Genomic DNA, 21,730 nt, shown 5'->3' on the forward strand with positions numbered 1-21,730 from the left:
TTACAAGAAAAAAAACAAACAACCGCATCAAAAAGTGGGCGAAGGACATGAACCGACACTTCTCAAAAGAAGACATTTATGCAGCCAAAAAACACATGAAAAAATGCTCATCATCACTAGCCATCAGAGAAATGCAAATCAAAACCATTATGAGATACCATCTCACAGCAGTTAGAATGGCAATCATTAAAAAGTCAGGAAACAACAGGTGCTGGAGAGGATGTGGAGAAATAGGAACACTTTTACACTGTTGGTGGGACTGTAAACTAGTTCAACCATTGTGGAAGTCAGTGTGGCGATTCCTCAGGGATCTAGAACTAAAAATACCATTTGACCCAGCCATCCCATTACTGGGTATATACCCAAAGGACTATAAATCATGCTGCTATAAAGACACATGCACACGTATGTTTATTGCGGCAGTATTCACAATAGCAAAGACTTGGAACCAACCCAAATGTCCAACAATGATAGACTGGATTAAGAAAATGTGGCACATATACACCATGGAATACTATGCAGCCATAAAAAATGATGAGTTCATGTCCTTTGTAGCGACATGGATGAAATTGGAAATCATCATTCTCAGTAAACTATCGCAAGAACAAAAAAGCAAACAGCGCATATTCTCACTCATAGGTGGGAATTGAACAATGAGTTCACATGGACACAGGAAGGGGAATATCACACTCTGGGGACTGTGGTGGGGTGGGGGGAGGGGGAGGGATAGCATTGGGAGATATACCTAATGCTGGATGACGAGTTAGTGGGTGCAGCGCACCAGCATGGCACATGTATACATATGTAACTAAACTGCACAATGTGCACATGTACCCTAAAACTTAAAGTATAATAAAAAAAAAAGAAAAAGAAAAAAAAAAGAAATCTGTAGTACAAAAATTTTATCAACTTCATCAGTTAGCCTTTGCTTCATAACATACTACTCTACAAGTTAATAGCTTTAAATTTCTATGTATTTTGTTTATGATTCCAGGCTGGCCTCCACTGGGCAGTTCTGGTCTGGGCTAGACTTGGCTAATCTTGACAAACCTTTCGCAAGTGTCTATGATCATTTTGTATACTGGCTGGGGCTGGCTCCTTTATGATGGTTTTATGAGGAAAACAGGAATGATAAGCTTCTGACATTGTTTCAACCTTTCACTACAGTAGTCAGAGATCATTCATGTGATGGTGTCAGAATTTCAGGAGCAAGAGAAGAAATTGCAAAGCTTCTTGAAGTCCATTCTTGGAACTTACTGAATAGTACTTCTGGCATGTTCTTCTAGCCAAAGTAAACCACTAGCCATGCTTGAATTAAAGAGATAGAGAAACCACTTCACTTTTTTATAGAAAGAATTGCAAAAAACTGTGGCCATTTGTGGAATTTACCACATCAAGTAACCTGTGCAAAGAATTCAAATCAGATATTTATCTCTGACGTCGAAACTTTAACAAAAAGAAAAAATTTACTCAAACTTTAAATGTTTTAACCACAAATTTAATAATCCCTTACAGCTGGAAACAAATTATTTGACTTGACATAACTTATCCTGAATTTTTGATATTCATAATTCTTTCAGTCTTTAGAGGAGATAGAACATAAAAATATCAATATAGGAAATTATAATATTTATTATTAGTACTCATAAATAGCGTGGAAAGTAGGACATTGGTTGAAATAAGGTTTTGGATTACTTATGGATTCTATATATCCATCTTATCACTATCATTAATGTAAAAATTCATGTTATTTATAAACTGAAATTGATAAAAAGTTTGATAATTTTAATAATGTTGGATTAAAAATGAAAATTTTATGGAAACCCTTGAGTGCTTAACCTAAGTAGAATTTTTCTTTTCTTTTTTTCTTTTTTTTTTTTTTTTGCGACAGAATCTCACTCTATTGCTCAGGCTGGAGTGCAGTGGCCACAAAGCGGGAGGTGAGTGGTGGGTGAGTGGGTAAAACTTCATCTGTATGAACAGTCACTCCCCATAGCTCACATTACCACTTAAGGTCCACTTTCTGTGGGATCTCAGCTCACTGCAACCTCCGCCTCCTGGGTTCAAGCAATTCTCCTGCCTCAGTCTCCTGAGTACTGGGATTACAGGTGTGTGACACCACGGCCAGCTAATTTTTATATTTGTAGTAGGGATGGGGGGGGGTTTCACCATGTTGGCCAGGCTGGTCTCGAACTCCTGACCTCAAGTGATCCTACCCGCGTTGGCCTCCCAAAGTGCTGGTATTACAGGCATAAGCCACCACACCGGCCTAACCTAAGTAGAATTTTTTATAAATTAAGAAATAAATGGAAATTCTGAAGTGTTAGAACTAAACATAGATTAATCCTTTAGGTTTTTTCAAAACTATAAGTTTAATTTACATTGGAGTAATTAAAGGCTGTTCACACCTGTAGCTTCATCATCCTGTATTTCTAATTCTTCAAGCACTACATTAAAGGCTTAAAAAATAAAGTTCTAAAAAATAACATTCTCCAGAAAAATGTGTTTACCGATATAGCATAATAAATACTGTACGTTTTATGGAATATTGCATGTTATTAAAAATACGTAATTATTCATAATTTTGTCAACATTGAAAAAATCAAGCATACATTAATTTGTATACCTACCTATTAAAATAAATTATATTTTTAAATTGTATGAGTATAAATATTATACAAAAAGCAATTGTAATTCATTATTTTCTACTATTTATTGCAGTTGAAGAATGAAGTAAAATGAAGGCGGGTATTCAAAGATGTCTAATTCCAACTGCGGGTTTAAAGGAATTCACCTAAGAATACATGGGGTAAGGCTCTAAAAATTTAAATGGAGAAAAATAATGTCTAGTTCAGAAAAAAACACAAGGAAAAGATTAACATTACAGAGTTTTTAGAGACTGAAGAAACATATTGTTATGAAAACTGAGCCTTGGACCCACTGAAGGTTACAAAACTAGTGAGTTGTGGGTTGGAAGTCAAATTTCATAGCCTTAAGCCCATTGTTTTTTCTTTAATATGATATTCTAGAAAGAGGTGGATAAATAAGCTTCCATGTCTTTGTATCACATTTTAGAAGGTCTACCTCATTTATCTATTTTATTGTTATTCTGAAGCTTGTCAAAGTTTTGATGATTTTTAGAAATTATTTCTAATGATAAACGTCAAAAAACTGGGAACAACATGAACCCTTTTTTTCATGAATATCTATGTACCTGTTGCCTCATAATAAAAAAGGTGAGTCAGTCTCATTTTCTATTTCTCCGACATACATGCACACAAATACACACACACACACACACACACACACACACACCATACAACCTGAAAATGTTAAAGATGCTTTTTCTTTTCTCATCTCCATTGGGGCCAATAGCTACCCAACCCATATATCTTGAGTTAATTTTAGAACTTTTTTCCCCACTTGATTTTCACATCACAAAATCTAATTGATTCTACATCCCTACTAACTCTTAAAATAAAGCTTTCTGAACAGCTATTGGCTTTTATCAGGCCTCGTAAGTGACCTCCCAGGCTGCTTTTGCCCTCTACCTAGCACCATCTCCCTAATCCACCTTTATAATCTGGGTCCCACATTCTACATTCTCCCAGAGTAGCCTAAGCTGCAGTCACACTGTACCATTTGCTCTTCTTCCAATTAACCATGCTCTCTAATGCCCACATGCATTTGCTCATTCCATATCCTATGCCCTTCTCCACTTCCACAGCTTGATAAAAACTCAGCAGTGTTTTTTTTTTTTTTAAGACAACTCAGATATGGTTTCTTATGTTCCAAAAATGATTCCATTAGCACGGGGTCCCCAACCCCCAAGCCACAGACCAGTAGCAGTCTGTGGCCTGTTAGGAACTGGGCCATACAGCAGGAGGTGAGTGAGTGGTGGGTGAGTGGGTAAAACTTCATCTGTATATACAGCCGCTCCCCATAGCTCACATTACCACTTGAAGTCCACTTTCTGTCAGATCAGTGATGGCATTAGATTCTCATAAGAGTGTGAACCCTATTGTAAACTGTGCAGGCTGGGCATGGTGGCTTGCACCGGTAATCCCAGCACTTTGGAAGGCCAGGGCAGATGGAACACTTGAGGCCAGGAGTTGGAGACCAGGCTGGTCAACATGGCAAAACCCCATCTCTACTAAAAATAAAAAAAATTCGCCAGTCTGGTGATGTGAGCCTGTAGTCCCAGCTACTCGGGAGACTGAGGCAGGAGAATGGCTTGAACTTGGGAGGCAGAGGTTGCAGTGAGCTGAGATTGCACCACTGTACTCCAGCCTGGGCAACAGAGTGAGACTCTGTCTGAAAAAAAAAAAAAAAGAAAGAAAGTGAACTGTGCATGTGAGGGATCTAGGTTGCCCACTCCTTATGAGAATCTAATGCCTGATGATCTGATGATCTGTCACTGTCTTCTATCACCCCCAGATGGGACCATCTAGTTGCAAGAAAAGAAGCTCAGGAATCCCACTGATTCTATATTATAGTGAGTTGTATAATTATTTCATTACATATTACAATATAATAATAATAGAAATAAAGTACACAATAAATGTAATGTGCTTGAATCATCCCAAAACCATCCCCCTACACTTGGTTCATGGAAAAATGGTCTTCCACTAAACTGGTCCCTGGTGTCAAAAAAGGTTGGGGACCGCTGCTTTAGCAGCAGTAACAATATCTCCTTATACAGAAGATGTTCTTATAAGACAGTTGGGTCAAATCAAACTTTATGAAAAGCTCTGAATGCTTCCATAGCTACAAGAAACATATATCCCTTGCAAGGTATGGATATAGAAAAATAAAACTGGTTACAGTAGGTAAGTTGTACTTCATTACATTGTGAATAAAATCTATTTTAGACTTTTTCTTTTTTTTTCTTTCTTTTTTTATTTCCATAGGTTATTGGGGAACAGGTGGTGTTTGGTTATATGTGTAATTTCTTTAGTGGTAATTTGTGAGATTTTGGTTCACACAATACCTGAGCAGTATACACTAAATCCAATTTGTAGTCTTTTATCCCTCACCTGCTTTCCACCCTTTTCTCCTGAGCCCCCAAAGTCCATTGTGTCATTCTTATGCTTTTGTACCCTCATAGTTAGCTCTCACTTATGAGTGAGAACATATGATGTTTTCCATTCCTGAGTTACTTCACTTAAAATAATAGTCTCCAATCTCATCCAGGTTGCTGTGAATGCCATTAGTTCATTCCTTTTTATGGCTGAGTATTATTCCTTTTTATGGCTATTATTTCATCATCATCATCATATATATATATATATATATATATATATATATATATATGTACTAGTTTCTTTATCTACTTGTTGATTGATGGGCATTTGGGTTGGTTCCACGTTTTTGCAATTGCAAATTGTGCTGCTATAAACATGTGTGCGCAAGTATCTTTTTCAGATAACGACTTACTGTCCTCTGGGTAGATATCCAGTAGTGGGATTGCTGGATCAAATGGTAGTTCTACTTTTAGTTCTTTAAGGACTCTCCACACTGCTATCCATAGTGGCTGTACTTCCTACCAGCAGTATAGAAGTTTTCCCTGTCCACTGCATCACGCCATCATCTATTATTTTTTGAATTTTGATTATGGCTCTTCTTGCAGGATTAAGGTGGTATCACCTTGTGGTTTTGATTTGCATTTCCCTGATCATTAGTGATGCTGAGCATTTTTTCATATGTTTCTGGTTTCTCTTCAAGTCATATAAATCTTTCACCTTTTACTATTTTAGACTTTTTCTATCCCCATTCTATTTCATTCAAGTGTATTGGATCATATTGATGACAGACAAATCTCAGTGTGGTCAAACTACTGAATACCAATCAATATCATATGGAAAATTTGTTACACTTTAAGAGTTTTGTGTCACAAACATACATCTTAATTTTTCCATTAATTATTCTAAAACTTTTCATATCTATATATGCTTGTGTACCTTTGACTTGTTCTGAATCCTAAAATGGTATATTAAAGTCCTGTATCATATGGTAATTTTATTAAAACCTCCTCGAGTTTCCAAAAAAAAGAAGCTTTTGCACTATATAATTGTATTTATTCTAAGTGCTGCAACTCCAAATAATTTTGAAAAATTATGTACCACACATATTCTAAGTTGACTTCTAAACTTTTTATTATAAGCTGAAAGTTTAATAAGTTGCAAAAGTATGTAATTGCCATTGTGTATTATAAACACTTCATTTTTTAAAAAATCCACTTTAATAACATGAAAAATGCCTTGGCAATTTAATGCCTACTGTACTAGGTTGTCCAGAGTCCCTTGAAAATCCTTGTTCAGAACCATTTTATTTTGGCAACTCTAAGAAACTAATACAGATTTTGATACTGACAGTAGGGTATAGAGTAGGCTGCTGTAACAAACGCTAAAAAAGTGGAGGTGGCTTTGGAATTGAGTACTGTGTACAGCCTAGAAGACTTTTGAAATGAATGATGGAAAAATCCTAGATTGTCTTGAAAAGACTATTGATAAAAATATGGATGTTAAAAAAGATTTTGGTGAGGGCTCAGCTGGAAATAAAGAACATGTTATTAGACATAGGAAGAAAGGCAGTCTTTGGTATAAAGTAGCAGAAAACTTGGCTGAATTATATTCTGTCAGTGGGTGGAAAGTTAACTCGTAAGTTATGAACTTGAATACTTAGCTGAAGAGATTTCTGTGAAAGTATGGAAAGTGTGTCCTGGTTTCTTTTTGCTGCTTATAGTAAAATATGAGAGGAAAGAGATAAATCGAGGAAGGAACAATTAAGCAAAAGGAGCCAGAATAATAATTGCTAATTTAATATTCTATAAAAAATATTTTTATTTTATCAAGCTCCTGAAATATTTTTGAATTATTTTTTAAATATATGAAAAATAACATTAATTTAATTAGCACAATCTTCATTGTCTAACAAATCAACCAGATTCTGCCTACTGTTTGTCTATAAGTCTACCTTTATTTAAAAAATAAATTAAATGTGTTACTGTGTGTATTTCAATCATCCCAGGTCAGAATTGGTCAGATTGATAAATAGTTGGATTAGGTATGCAATCTGCCATGAGATTTTGAAATAAAGTGAAGCTACCTTTAATATTTTCCTACAGATATTCTTTTTGCTTTGTTCTCATGGAACTTATTCTAAAGAATTAGGCATTTTTGGTGAGAGTTTGGGGGATAGAAAAAGTGACATCATTAAACAAAATTTTATCACTTCTGCAATGTACCTGAATGCACTCTACAAAATATCTGAATTCAGAACATCTTTTCATCATCTAGACTACCTTATATCTACTGCTAAATTGAGCCTTATCAGATTATATATTTATATATCTGCTCTCTCCCTCCAAACCCTTTTTTATAACAGGTTCTTATATTCAGAATACAGATCTTCATGACATTCAGGCAAGAAGATCCAGGAAGTACTTCTCTAATCTTAAGTTCGTAGTATTTATGTATGTGATGCGCGCAGGGATGCTTAATATATTATTTTGGGAAATTTCCTTTATGCTTAAAATATTGCATAATTTTTAAAATTTTAATATTGGTAAAAAAACATATACAGAAATGTACCATCTTAACCATTTTTAAGTGCACAGTTCAGAGGTGCTAAGTATATTCTCACTGTGGTGCAACAGATCTCCAGAACATCATTATTTTGCATAATTGGAACTCTATATCCATTAACTACTCCCCACTTCCCTTTCCCTGTAGCTGCTGGCAACCACCATTCTACTTTCTTTATCTATAAATTGGATTACTTTAGATACTTCATATAACTAGAATCATATATTATTTGTGTTTTTGTAACTAGCTTATTTCACTTAGTATAATGTCCTCAAGGTTATTCCATGTGTTACATACATTCCGTGTATGTAACAGGATTTCCTTCCTTTCTATAGCTGAATAATATCTCATTGTGTGTGTGTGTGTAAATATCGCATTATTTATTTATTTATCTATCAGTGGATATTTGGATTGCTTCCACCTCTTGGCTATTGTGAATAGTACTGCTATAAAAAACACAATATGCAAATATATCTTTGATATTTTGCATTTAATTCTTTTAGATGTGTGCCCAGAAGTAGGATTGCTGGATCATGTGGTAATTCTATTTTTAATTTTTTGAGGAATCTCCGCACTATTTTCTATAGCCACAGCACAATTTTACACTCCCACCAGAATGCACAAGAGTTCCAATTTCTCTACATGCTTGCCAACACTTGTTTTTTTTTAATTTTCTTTGTTAGTTTTAATAGTAGCCATTCTAATGGATGTGAGGAGATTATGCATAATTTTAAAATAAAAATATAGTAAATATCATTTTCAGTATTCTATTGAAAAATGCACTACAGAGTTAATAACATAATTAGTGAAATGTATGTGGCATGCATAAAAATAGGTTTCCATTTTTAATGGCAAGATTAGAAGCAGAACATTTTTAAAGACATGAGACAGAATGAGTACTTCCAAGATTTTTCAAAATTCTGACTCATTACTGTTGTGTGAATTTTAGTAGAATCAGTTTCTTTAACACATATAAAGCACTTACTCTGTGCCAAGCACTATTCCAAGTGCTTTTCAAATATTAAGCATCCACTCATACTAATTTTTCTGTGATATAGATATTTTTATGCTCATTTTACACAAGAGGAAATTGAGGCTTAGAGGGAGTCTTAGCAAGTAAATGGGAGAGCAAAGATTCATTTAATATTGACTAAAATTAACTTCAGAGAGCCAAAGATATTTCAATCATGTCTTGTTATTTTCAAGAGATTCTGCCTCATTTTACTGGGAAATACTTGTATTTCTTAATCATATTCTCATTTTGTCAAGTTCCTCCTTCTGAGAATAGGCCTACCAAGGTAGAAAAGCAGACATTGAGGGTTGGAGTTCTGCTAGCCTAGTGGCACAAATAGAATAGAGTCAAGGAATGTAAGGTATTAACAAGAGTGCCATGGCTAGGAAAAATATAGAGATTTCAGTGAACATGATGGCTCAGTGAAGTCAAAAATACAGGAAGTAGATGAAAGAATAAGAGTTTGGAGTCAGAAGAATGTGATGTATGAATTTATAGTTTTCAGGTGTTCATTAAAACATCCAGTTTAACTAGAGAAAAATAACATTAAAACTAGAAAGCTTAGTTATTTAATTGAATTTTTTTTAGCTGACTTGAGTAAAAGAAAGTTTTAGAATAAAAGTCCAATATATAATTTAATTACGTGTAGCAATATTGAAATATTTCTCAGTTTATTTATGTAAACTTATCAAATTTAGTATTTCAAACCAGGATACTTTAACTTGTGTGGACTTATCGAAGTACATTGTCACTTAAAAACCATGCATTAGTCACGTATTAAGAAAACAATAGTGTACAATGTAGTCTTATAAATGCAAATGTTCCACAATTACTCATTTGTAGTATTGTTTTAAAAGTAATTCCCTTGGTGAATAAGAAAAAACATACTGTCAAAGCTCTGAGGTAAGATAGATTCATTTTTGTATGTCAACTTTCCATATTCACATACTTTTCAGAAAAATAATCTATAATATAATGTTGTCTTCTTAATTTTACATTATAAAAAGATTAACATTACATACACTTTGGGGTTTTCTGCTTCTAATCTATTTCTTCAAAATTTATAAATTCTCTTTGACTAAATCAGCTAAGACCTTGTCAAGTATTAGTTTGTTTTGAAATTAGACTCCACAAATGTATATAAGACAATTACATTCTTGTCTTGAGCTTAAAAATTTAAAATATAGTTTGGCACTGAGGGTCTAAGATATTTTAAATTTAGTAGTACAATTATACCACTGTTCACTAAATAAATCTTGAGTCTAGAGCAGCTACCTAGGGAGTCTATGCTATTGTTATGATTGACCTGTAGAGGTCACTATTAACAGGCAAATGAAAAGCTTTTTGCAATTACAGGTTAAATAGCTACATTTTAATTTGTGTCTGCTCCAAATTAGTAGAAAGATTATAACAGTACCTGGCACTAAGACATCATAAAAATGTAACACAGCTTTAAAATTATATTTTTAGATAGTTAAATGATTAAAGTAGATATTACTACCTGAATAAATTAGCCAAATCATGATTTCCTAAACTCTCAATCTCCATAGTTCCTTAAGCAAATTGACAGAAGACAGACCCTACTGAATTGACTTTTAATACTTTTCTATTTAATTATCTTCTCTAGTATTTAATATAAGAATCTATGACAAGCAAAGGGAAACCAGACCTTGTTTGAATTCTCTGAACATGAGATGTATCCTAGGAAGTGTGAATTTTACCCATTTAAAAAAAAAAAAACCGAGCAGAAAACACTAATAAAAAGTGATATAAAGTAATCAACTTATAGCCTTTTCAGTTAGATGGCAACCAGGTGGATATAGGTAGGGAAAGAGAGGAAGACTGTTCAATAGAAAAACCATCCTTACCATGAATGCCAGTAAAACGCCCTCAGAATGAAGGGAATCTGTCATTTTGTGTAAATTCTCTTCTGCTTCCATAAACACAGCCGTAATCAATTAAAGACCAACTTGTGAAGGAGCCATTGTTTGCAGTTCCATTCAGACATTGCTGAGTTGTCTTTTAGACTGCCCGTGCGGAAACACTGGTAAGGTGATGAGAAAGTTCAAAGCACCTAACTTTTCAATGTGGATTTTGTTCCTTAGACTTTATTTTATCTTTTTATTCATTAAAAAAATTGGAGTGTCATATATGTGTTGATTTTTGCTTCTGGGAAATGAAGGGGGCTTAAGAAAATAGCAATGCTTGAAAATACTCTAAAGATACAATTCCCTGTGACTTTCAGAGAGCAATGTCTCTCATACATGAGTTCAAGAGGAATCAGTGTTAAAAATGCTTGTTAAGAAAATAAGCAATACTACTTCATCAAAATTCTCTTGGTAGAAAGTGAGAGTGTTTTCTTTAACATCAACAAATCACTTTTTAAATTTTCCATGATTGCCATTTTATTCTTGTTATCAACCTCTCTCCTATGCCCCTAATTTGAGAGAGGCCCTATTATTGGCACTGAAGTTGTCAATGTCCAATCTTGATTGCTGGATTTGGGAGACTGGTGGAACTTTACTGAAGAGGAGATGTAATACTACATTCAAACTATTTGGCATAAATGATTTTTAAAATTAACATAATAATGATGAATCAACATTAAACATTTAATGCTATTGATATGTATGAAACTAGGAGTAACCAAACTCTTTCTCTCTCTCTCAGACATAGGGAATAAAAGTTACTTAGTAATAAAAGTAAACCCTTAGATGCTTTTCTAGACAGAAATGGTCCAAATTTCTTCCCTGCCTGCCTAAAGAATAATCTGGAGTAGGCCTGGATGAAGTCCCATTCAACCATAGTTAGCTGGATATTCAAGCCAAATATAAAAGTTTATAAAATGGAAATTAAAGAATAAGGTGATTCAACAAGAATATGTTTTTTTTTTCCTAAGACTTCTTTACTTTTCTAGATCAATAAGAACAATTCTCTTTGGGACTACAATTTAATAAAACTGCTGTGTCTTGTCCCCATTATGTGTGCACATAAGCCTCTCTCTCTTCTCCTTGAGTGACATGTCTGGGGAGGTTATAAGGAAAAGCCTTAGTGCCCAGACCAGCCACTGTACAGATGACTCAGGACACCTTCACTAAATCCATTCATTACCCTGGCCCTAGTGGGAGTTACAAGCAAAGCCTGCCAATTAGATGTTGGTAATGTGGACTCTGCTTTAGGGAATTGGGTAAGACTGCCAGAATTCATTCCTGAACTTTAGCAGCCACAAAAGCGTATTTTTCTGTCGTCTGAAACTGATTCAAAACCAGGTCCCAAAAGGACAAGCTTCCTTTTGTGCACCATGTATCCTCAAGTCCAACGACTACTAATGTCACAACATCAGGTTTTGCACAGGATCACAGGAAACATCTGATGAAGGAGAAGAGAAGAAAAAAGTCATCGTTTGAGTTGATTAACCTCTGTTTTACTCTATTTTCTAATTTTTGACTATTCTTTTTGGAAAATTATTCTCTGGTAGTTCACCACAAATTAATGGTGTTTTATTCTTAAATGAGAGATTAAATGTGTGACATATCAGAATCATAAAAAAAGGCTTTCCAAAATCTTTAGATGTTGAATTTAGTAATAATGTCATTTCATATTCAGGGCTGCTTGTCCTTGTCTTGAAAAAATATTTCCAAAGTCCTGTTCTGAAGCTGTATTGGCGTCACTATTTCTTTCTCTGTTAATAAACACACATTAAGTGGAAATGCTTTGCTTTCAAGTTGACATTATCATTGTTTCATTTTTATTTTTTATTTTTTGGTTTTTATTTTTACATGTTAGTCAGTTTGAATGTTCGGGTGATGATTTGAAATTGTTGAGGGGCAAAGGTAGATTTTCTTAATAAGGATTCTGTGAGCTTAAATATCTTATTAGTATAATAAACAAATCTTGGAGAATTTCCAAGTCATTTTGCAGAAAATGTGAGAGAACTCTAAACAGTAAGAACTTTAGATAGTAAAACTGCTAGTCCATGTAGACTCAAACAAGAAAGATTTGACTCTGTATCAAGGTGATTTTTTCTTTTTTTTCTTCCTAAAGCAATGTATTCTTTTGGCTTCTAGTTATAATTTTACTTTAGAAATTATTTTTAATGTGCTTCAGACAGGGGCCTTCTGTCCAGGTCTTGAATACAAATACTGTATCTTTGTTCTGTATTCTTGTACAAATATATTTTATTGGGAACCTATTTCAAAATGCTTGTTAAACATATGAGCTTATTCACATAAATGCACTCTAGTGCTGTAAATGTAGGGGCAGAAGTTGGAACAGAGGAACCTATGTGTCCTGCTCATGGCAGCAGCTCACTGTTTGGGGAGAGAGGTTTTTCTTCATCAGCTCACTGCTTGTGCACACGCCGCACTTCATACATACTTACTTCTCTCTGCTGTGACATGCAAGCACAGATATGCACACACACACACACACACACAAACACACACGCACACACACACTCATTTATAATTTAAGGGAAAAAACATATTAGCCATAAAGCTTAAGAGTTGAAAGTAAGCAAGTAAGGCCAGGATAGTAACTGTTCAGAACTTGAATGAATTGCCACAGTTTTCACCAAGTAACTGGCTGGCCCTTCTCAGGCAGGCTCCAAATTCCTGTTGAAATGAAGACTTTCTTTCCTGGACTAGGACTGGCATTCCTGGGAAACAATGGTCCTTTTCAAATAGGCTCTGAAATTTCACAGGTGAAGGGAGAGGGGCAGTCATTTGATCCCACCCACAAGAAGCCTGTTAGTATTTTAAAAAGTGAAGACAGAGCCTATCATGGAAATACAGGCAAAGCTGGCTAGTGGCTAAGAGCTGCAATCTAGACCCACAGTTCTGCAGATCCCTGTGAAATATGAATCAATTTCAATGTTCTGTCTTCGACTTACATTGAAACTCTTTTTTCTAGATTTTCTAAAGAGCAGAGTACAGAACCACTGAAATTGAGTTTTACTTCATATTACATGTTCTAGAAGAGCAATACAGAAGTTTAATTAGGGCATGATATTAGAATCTATAAAATAAACATCTACTAATGTATATGTGTGTGAATATATAAATACATATATAAATATATATATAATAATTTTGAAAGAGATGCAAGATTAAAATACCAAATAGATATACAAAACTCACGCATATATAATAAATATAATATACAACCTAATATGATAATTTTACCTTGCATCTCTTCTAATATATTTGAGTTTGGTCGAATTATATTTTAATTCAGTGATTTAAAGATTTAAAATGCTAAGATAATTTAAGGAATTCTTTATAAAAACATAGACTATATCCAATTTGAAAGAATTTGAGCATATTGATTATTGTAATTACAATTAATCTCAGGTGTATTTCATAGCTTAAACTTTTGAGAATAAATTCACAGCTATTTTTGAAACTTTGATCAGATCTCTCTGTGATTAAGGTACACTGTGGGTTTTAGTACTCTGTTTCATGTATGAAAAAACCAAAGAATGTTCCAATTGTGATATTTATCATTAATAAAATAGGCAAAGCTTATTAGACACACCTTCCTGCAAGTGACTATATCATTCCTTTTTTAGTCTTTCCAACGATCCTGATAATTGTTCCAAGAATGTTGTTGCACCCAGTATTTAGCTTAGTCCTATCTTGAAGACTGATTTTAGATGTATATTACTGAAGACTCAGAAAACACTTATTTTTTCCTTAAAGGCAAATACAAATCTATTTATGAAACTATTATTGAATTATATAGGCCTTCTCTAAGAAACACAATTACCTAATCTTTTTGTAGCAGTATAACATTTTGATACATTTTTCCTCTTTTGGTTACTACATGGTATTCTTTACCCTACCCCCAATATCCACTAGTACTAACCCCAGTTCTAGCAGGAAGGAAGCAGGGTTTTCTGAGCTTATGTCCTAGAAAAGAGATGAAACATTAGCCAGGTGTGGTGGTGCACACCTGTAATCCCAGCTGCTCAAGAGGCTGAGCCAGGAGAATCGCTTGAACCTGGGAGCCAGAGGTGGCAGTGAGCCGAGATCGCGCCACTGCACTCCAGCCTGGGCAACAGAGGGAGACTCTATTTCAAAAAAAAAAAAAGAAAAGAAAAGAGATGAAACAGTAAAACAACAATAAAATTAAAGTATAGACTTTAAAGTTTCAAAAGCAAAGATGTAAATGTAAATAATTGGAAACACCCACATATACACAATAAATGATAGAAGGAAAAAGTCACTTTCTAATACTTAAACTTAATATCAGTCAAAGCCAGTTTTTTTCAAATCCACCAAGAAAAATTTCCTGGGTTGGAGAGAGGACAAGAAACAGAAGAAGGGTATTTAGATGTCGGTATATTATTTGAAAAGGGCTCTTAAATACTTTGTTTTCCCAATGCCTGGGTTGTGTTTGATGATTAACAATACAACAAATACATAAGCTTGAGGTTCTAGAATTAAGACAACTAGTTTCCGTAGTGGAGCTTACAGACTTGTCAAGCTTTATACTGTCCTTCTCTTCCCGTGTCTCCAGCCATGTCCCCTCCCCATGTATGGAGAACAAAAGAGTAGAGATGGGTGAGGTCTGAGATACAGACCTAAGATGGCTTCTCAGAATCTCTTGTCCCATTAATAAAGCCTACAGAGCAGCAGAATGTTTTCCCGGTGAGCTGAGGGTAGCATGGACATGGCACAGAGAACTAACAGACTGGCGGAGAAATTATTTTAAAGAGGAGGATGATGCAGCTGAAATCTGCATAGGTCAATGACAGGGACCAGGAGAAAATATGTACGACACATTGGAAGTTAGTGTGAAGTGATTGCAGAGAACCATATATAACCTGCTGATTGTGTGATAATACCCTCTTATACACATCATGTATTGCTCAAAAATGGGGTTTCATTCTGGGATATGCATAATTTGGCAATTTCATCATTGTGCAAACATCATATAGTGTATTACACAAACCTAGATGGTATAGCCTACTATAGACCTATGCTATATGGTATAACCTATTGATCCTAGGCTACAAAACTGCACAACATGTTACTGTACTGAACACTTGGGCAACTGTAACACAGTGGTAAGTATTAGTGTATCTAAACACATCTAAATATAGAAAAGGTACAGTAAGAGTACCATATTATAATATTATAGGACTACATATATGTGTTCATTGCTGACTGAAGCATTGTTACAAGGTGCATGACTTAATTGTTATGAGGTGCATGACTTACTTGCAGTGTTTGTAAGGAAGACTAGTAACTGAAATGATTGAGATTACTCTAAATAGACCAAGTTTATTTCTACTCCCCAGCAAAATGGGAGCATATAGTATAAATTAAGTATATTTATAATAAAATACAGTTAGTAATTTTTCACACTTAAGTTTTAGAAACTGAAAGTCATACCATCTATACTTATTACAAAGAATAAAATTCAAAAGAAAATATCTGGCCAGGCACAGTGGCTCACGCCTGTAATCCTAGCACTTTGGGAGGCCGAGGCGGGTGGATTGCCTGAGCTCAGGAGTTCAAGACCAGCCTGGGCAACACGGTGAGATGCCATTTCTACTAAAATACACACACATAAAAAAAAATTAGCCGGGCGTGGTGATGTGCTCCTGTAGTGCCAGCTACTCGGGAGGCTGAGGCAGGAGAATTGTTTGAAACCAGGGGGCGGAGGTTGCAGTGAGCCCAGATTGTGCCACTGCACTCCAGCCTGGGTAACAGAGCAAGACTCTGTCTCCAAAAAATAAATAAATAAATAAATACATACATACATACATACATACATACAGAAAAGAAAATATCTAAGTCTCCTGCCAGTTAATCTAACAAAGCTAGTTTTATTGAATCATTTATCTCTGCTTTCCTACAACCTCGTTTGAACTCACATTGAGACTTCTAGACATTTAATGGTACCCCAAAGCCTTGGCAGTTTACAGTTTGCTGCAAGCTACTATCTGGATTCTTCTTGCTCTTGTTGCTTCAGCGGGCACATATCAGAGTTAGTTGTAAATGTGGGCAATGCAGTCACTTAAATCTTTAACTGTAACCAGGGCATTTTCTATTTATACCTAAATTCTAGCAATTCTCACCAGTGATGCTGTGAAAGCCAACATCCTTCATTCTGATCCTACGTGAACCAATGAAAAAAAATAGAAAATAAGAGAAAAAGAAATGGATATTCTAAGTACTTTGCGAAGATCTCATTATTATACTGTCTCTTAAAATAGACCTGAATTTCAGACCATATCAGTCTGAAAGCAGCAGCAATACTCCTGGCTCTACACCAAGCAGATAGTCAGCCCTTTTCTCCTTTTCTCACCCTTTAAATAGACTAGGCAAGTGTCCGACTCCAAGTTTCAAGACCCTCCAATATCAGGAAACACATATAAAGCTCCTGGATGGTCTCACTGAAACCTTTTGGGGGCTGAATTGGAAGCATCCAGCCAGGAGATTGAAATGCCGCAGCTATGGAAACTTCCAAATCCAATCCACAAAAGCATCTCATAAGAGAATAAGCTTTGATCCTCATGTCAGGCACAGAGAATATGGCACAATCAGCAAGGACAAGAACATTTCATTCTCTTACCATTCCTGCTTACTTTGACCCTGGAGTGTTCTGAGAAAACAGCTACTCAGTGAAGGAGGAGGTAGACATGTAAAGGGAAAGCGTAGATGAAAACCAACCATTCTCATTGTGTTGAGGAAGGCAACTATAGGCCTTGGCTTTGGGAAGAAGTCATAATTTGAATGGCCATTGAAATATTGATTAATAATTTTGATTGTATATATTATAATTATTGAATTGAGATAGTGTTTTGTGACTTAAGGAGTCATAAACTACTTACTACCTAAGAGTAAGCTGGAAAGTAATAAAATCTAAACAATTTTCCACCCAGGGGCAGGAAAGATTAGCCAAACTTAATGAATTTTAAATGGGTATTGGAGATAAAACAGAATTGTGATTTGAACTTATCTTACAAGTTTCATGTTCAACATACTAATTATATATCTTATAAAGATTTCACAAATGCTGTGCAATCACAGCTAATAAACTGACCAGCTCTTGTACCAAAGCACTGTCGAGTAATCTAAAGATCACTCAATAAGGACTCGCTGGAGCATTGTTTTATTTTTAGCTCCCTCATCTTTTTTGCTGGTCACCTTATCTAAGTTTCACAATGTTTCTTAATTTCAGCTTCTTTACATGTAAAAATGAATAAAAGTGTAATAATGCAGTGTGAAATGCTTTTTGCTTCAAATTAGATGATATAAATCAAATCAGGTAATGTAATGAACACATTTTGAACACTAACTGCAATATATGTGTAGTAAATATTATTAAAATAATGACAACCACTTTTTAGTGGAACTTATGAACTCTATTTTGTTAGACAAAAAGATGATTTTTTAGCCCAAAAATTGGCGTTCATATGCATTTCAGACATTTTTGTGAAATATACATACACAACATACCTAGTTTACTTATAAATTTTTCTTATACTTCATATATAAATGTATTTATTATATCTTACTTTGTTATTTATGCACTTTTGCACCTTAAAATGGGAATTTTGTCTCAATGTTAAGGCATACATAGACTGAGAATAAAATAAGTGATAAAATAAGTGACAAGTCTATATACTGTATACTAATAATTATATATAGTATATTATTAATGAACATGAATACATATATACATATATACATAAACACAGTACAGAATATATGTAAGTGTGTATACATACTGGGCAGGTATATATGCTGATGAGTATAGAGTTGCGTGTAAGAATGTGTACATAATTAATTTAATTCTCATAACTCCATGAGATTTATGGTATTATTTACTGTATTTTACAGGTGGAGAAACTGAGATGCAGAAAGTTTAAATAACTTGATCATGGTCACAGTGCTGGTGAACAGTAGGGCCCCCAACACAATAGCATAAATTTGTTTTCTTATATTTATACTCTATATTCAGTTGGCCCTCTGTATCCATGGGTTTCACATCCACAGATTCAAACAACCATTGATCAAAAATATTCAAAAAATAAATAGTTAAAAAACTAAAAAATAACAACAACAATAACAATAGAAATAAAAATATAGTATAACAACTGTTTATATTGGATTTTCTTTGCATTAGGTATTATAAGTAATCAAGAGATGATTTAAGTGTATGGGAGGATGTGTGTAGGTTACATACCAATACAGTGCCATTTTATATCATGGACCTGAGCATCTAAAGATTTTGGTATCTCTGGTGGAGGGGAAGGTTCCTGGAGCAAATGCCCCTGCTGATACCAAGGGATGACTGTACACCTTCTTCCCTTCATTGAGAGAGAGAGCCACAATACAATCAAGTACTAATTACAAAGGAAGTTACTAAAAATCAGCTTTGGAAAGGTCAGTGTTTATATAAGAGAATGTTAATAATTCAGTTAGAAAGTAGGGAGTTGGAAAGACTGCCAAGGTAATATGGGTCCTCATGAATGGAAATGGATTGCTTTCCCACTTACAAGTCAAATGAGAAAGACATTAAGAACAATACAAGTACAACTTGGTAAGTTCCCCTTGCAGCCTGGGGGACATAGAGACTTACAGGTGTCTGATTTACATTTAAGAAATCAAAACAGCAAAGTTTGACTGAAGCAGCTTGAGGCAGCATAGCAGAGGATGCAGGTAGAGGGTAACTGCACTCTCACTGAGATTAAACTAAAGCTGAATGTTTCCTCTGCTCCAGATGTAGGCTCTTACAACAAGGAGTCTGCAGGGGTTGTCTTAGACCCATTATCAGACGCTTGTCTAAAAGGAAGAGGAGAGACCACAACAGAAAGATACGGACAATGAGGATACGTTTCATAGGAAACTATCCAGTAGCTAGGTTTTTGCACTCATCAAGGGAGCCGTTGGTACAAGACCTCAGTGATTGGAGATCTCCAAGGAACCCACAAAGTGATCCAGAAAACAAGTGATAGATACAGGAGGCAGATAAGACAGGGAGGTGTCCCAGACAATCTCCAATCTGCCCCACAAGTGTTTATACCAGATGTTTCTGTGCAGGGAGTTTTTTATACCAGTTTAAAATTTGGGAGTATTACAGAGAAGCTTCATGCTTGTGCCAGCAATTCAGAGTGAATGGAAAGAAACAGATTGACAGTGGCCTTATTCCATAAAAGTGACTCAAATGATAAAAGAGAAAAAAGAAAATATGCACCTGTCCTCCAAGATCTTATAGTTCTGTCTAGGGAAACTAGAATCTTCTTAACTGTATATAACACACTATCCCAGAAAAAATACAGCTTTAATAATAAAAATTTCAAATAAAATAATACAGTTGAAAGCTCTTTATTTAGTTCAATAAATTCAATTTTCTTCATATTTATATTAGATGAAAACAAAAATAGATGCTGGTTGATTCTTTTCTATTTATTGATTTTTTTCCTTACAATATTGTTTACCTGTAAAAATACAGAAATTTTTTATTTTGCTTTTGGTGACATTTTCCTTTCTTCAGGAATTCTTTTATCTTAATTAGAAAATCTGTTTACTATGATCTTTCCATATGGTTGTCCAGAACTTCAGAATTGATACACATCTTAGAAGTCATTTATCACAGCACCTTTATTTTAAATATAGATAAATTGAGAAGCCTAAAGGTTAAGTGACTCACAAATGACAGTAAAAAAGAAATGGCAAGAGTCCAATCTCCTATTACACAGACAATTGTTTTTCATGTAGTATGCAATATCATATTGCTTCTCCGCACACATGACAAATTCATTTTGGGGGGGAAGAAAGAATGATGCAGTTCTAGCTAACCATCAACACAAAGATAAGATGAATTTACATTGTTTCAATGCCTTTATTTGATAAGTGATATCAAACATATCATTTAATAATTTCACAATTAGCAGGCACTAAAAGTGGGTCAGATTCTTGTTAAAAATATTTATAAGGAACAGCCAGGCAAAAATATGCACATGGACTTTTTAATGTTATGTACCTAGGAACTATCAGTGCTGGTTTAATGATATGTACCTGGGAACTATCAGTGCTGGCTATTTTTACTGACTCCTCCTACCGTCTTGTTAGTCCTGATAATGAATAATTGTAAAATATTTTTGAAGACTTAATTTACAAATTTATTTTTTAAATTCTTTTTGGGCATTTCAATGAGTCTGGAGAAATATTGGGTGATTAGAACTATAATAATTAGAAAAGAACGAACCTCAGCCTCACTGTGGGTGACAACATAAGTCTTTGGTGTTGTGACTTCTCCCGTGTAAAGACTATATCGAATAGCCTTGGGTCAAATTGTTTTTTGGAAGAAGGTTGAAAATACTTGGTCACCAGCTATCTGATTAGGTTGTCTTGACTACAACTGGGGCCATTTAGAAAATGACCACAGCAACTCAAGAAGAGATTTTTATTGTAGTTTACAATTATTACAAAAGTGCAGATTGTGGGTCTCAGGAAATTTAAGAGGTCTTTGCCCTCAAGTGGATTGTAGTCTAAAAAGAGAAATTAGACCTTATTTTGTATTTAGCATGGTACATAAAGAGAGCAGGAGGAATCTCATATTTGCAAATAAATTTGTGATGTAGGTCAGTCTGGAGACCAGATTCTTCATGCTTGTTAAGAATGGAATAAGGTATTTTGAGCATATTTGTTCCTAAAACAATAGAGTTGAAATCTTCAGTTTTTCCAACACATAGTTTAGGTTTTGTTTTACAGACACTGCTTTAATTAGTAGTTAAGAGAAAAATAAAGCTTAGCATCTACCAGGCCACATTCATTTGTATATGTGGAACTGGCTCATGTTTTGCTGGAATTCAGCTTTACCAAACTGGTGTTGTACTTGGCTAGGTAACATTTTTATTTAAATAAATGTAGAAATTTAAGAAAAGTAAAATACAGGGTTTACTTTATTCAACATATTTCAGGCAAAAAAAGGCTTATAAAGCTAGTTATATATCTATTCTAAATATTAGCTAAAGACTAAATAGCTCTTTTTATAGTCATGGTAGATAAATAATACTGAAAAATTAGTCTATTAGGCTGTTATATAAAACCCATTTTAATGTAAACTATAGAAATTATAAGACTTAAGAGGAATACATCACATGCTTTGTTTC

The 21,730-nt window shown here is 34.5% G+C and overlaps 1 non-coding gene across 2 annotated transcripts in view; it reads left to right on the forward strand.

The window, feature by feature from the left end:
* The window catches only part of RNPC3-DT (RNPC3 divergent transcript), a 114,705-nt gene that overhangs the window by 60,357 nt on the left and 32,618 nt on the right, over positions 1-21,730 (forward strand). Inside the window, exons 2-3 of one of the 2 annotated variants that reach the window (XR_008675268.2) lie at positions 1,892-1,940; positions 2,722-2,809. This is a non-coding gene — a transcript (RNPC3 divergent transcript). The remainder of the gene's footprint in view (positions 1-1,891; positions 1,941-2,721; positions 2,810-21,730) is intronic. The other variant, XR_008675290.2, reaches the window with a different exon arrangement.

This window comes from Gorilla gorilla, chromosome 1, assembly GCF_029281585.2.
Source record: "Gorilla gorilla gorilla isolate KB3781 chromosome 1, NHGRI_mGorGor1-v2.1_pri, whole genome shotgun sequence".
NCBI lineage: Eukaryota > Metazoa > Chordata > Mammalia > Primates > Hominidae > Gorilla > Gorilla gorilla.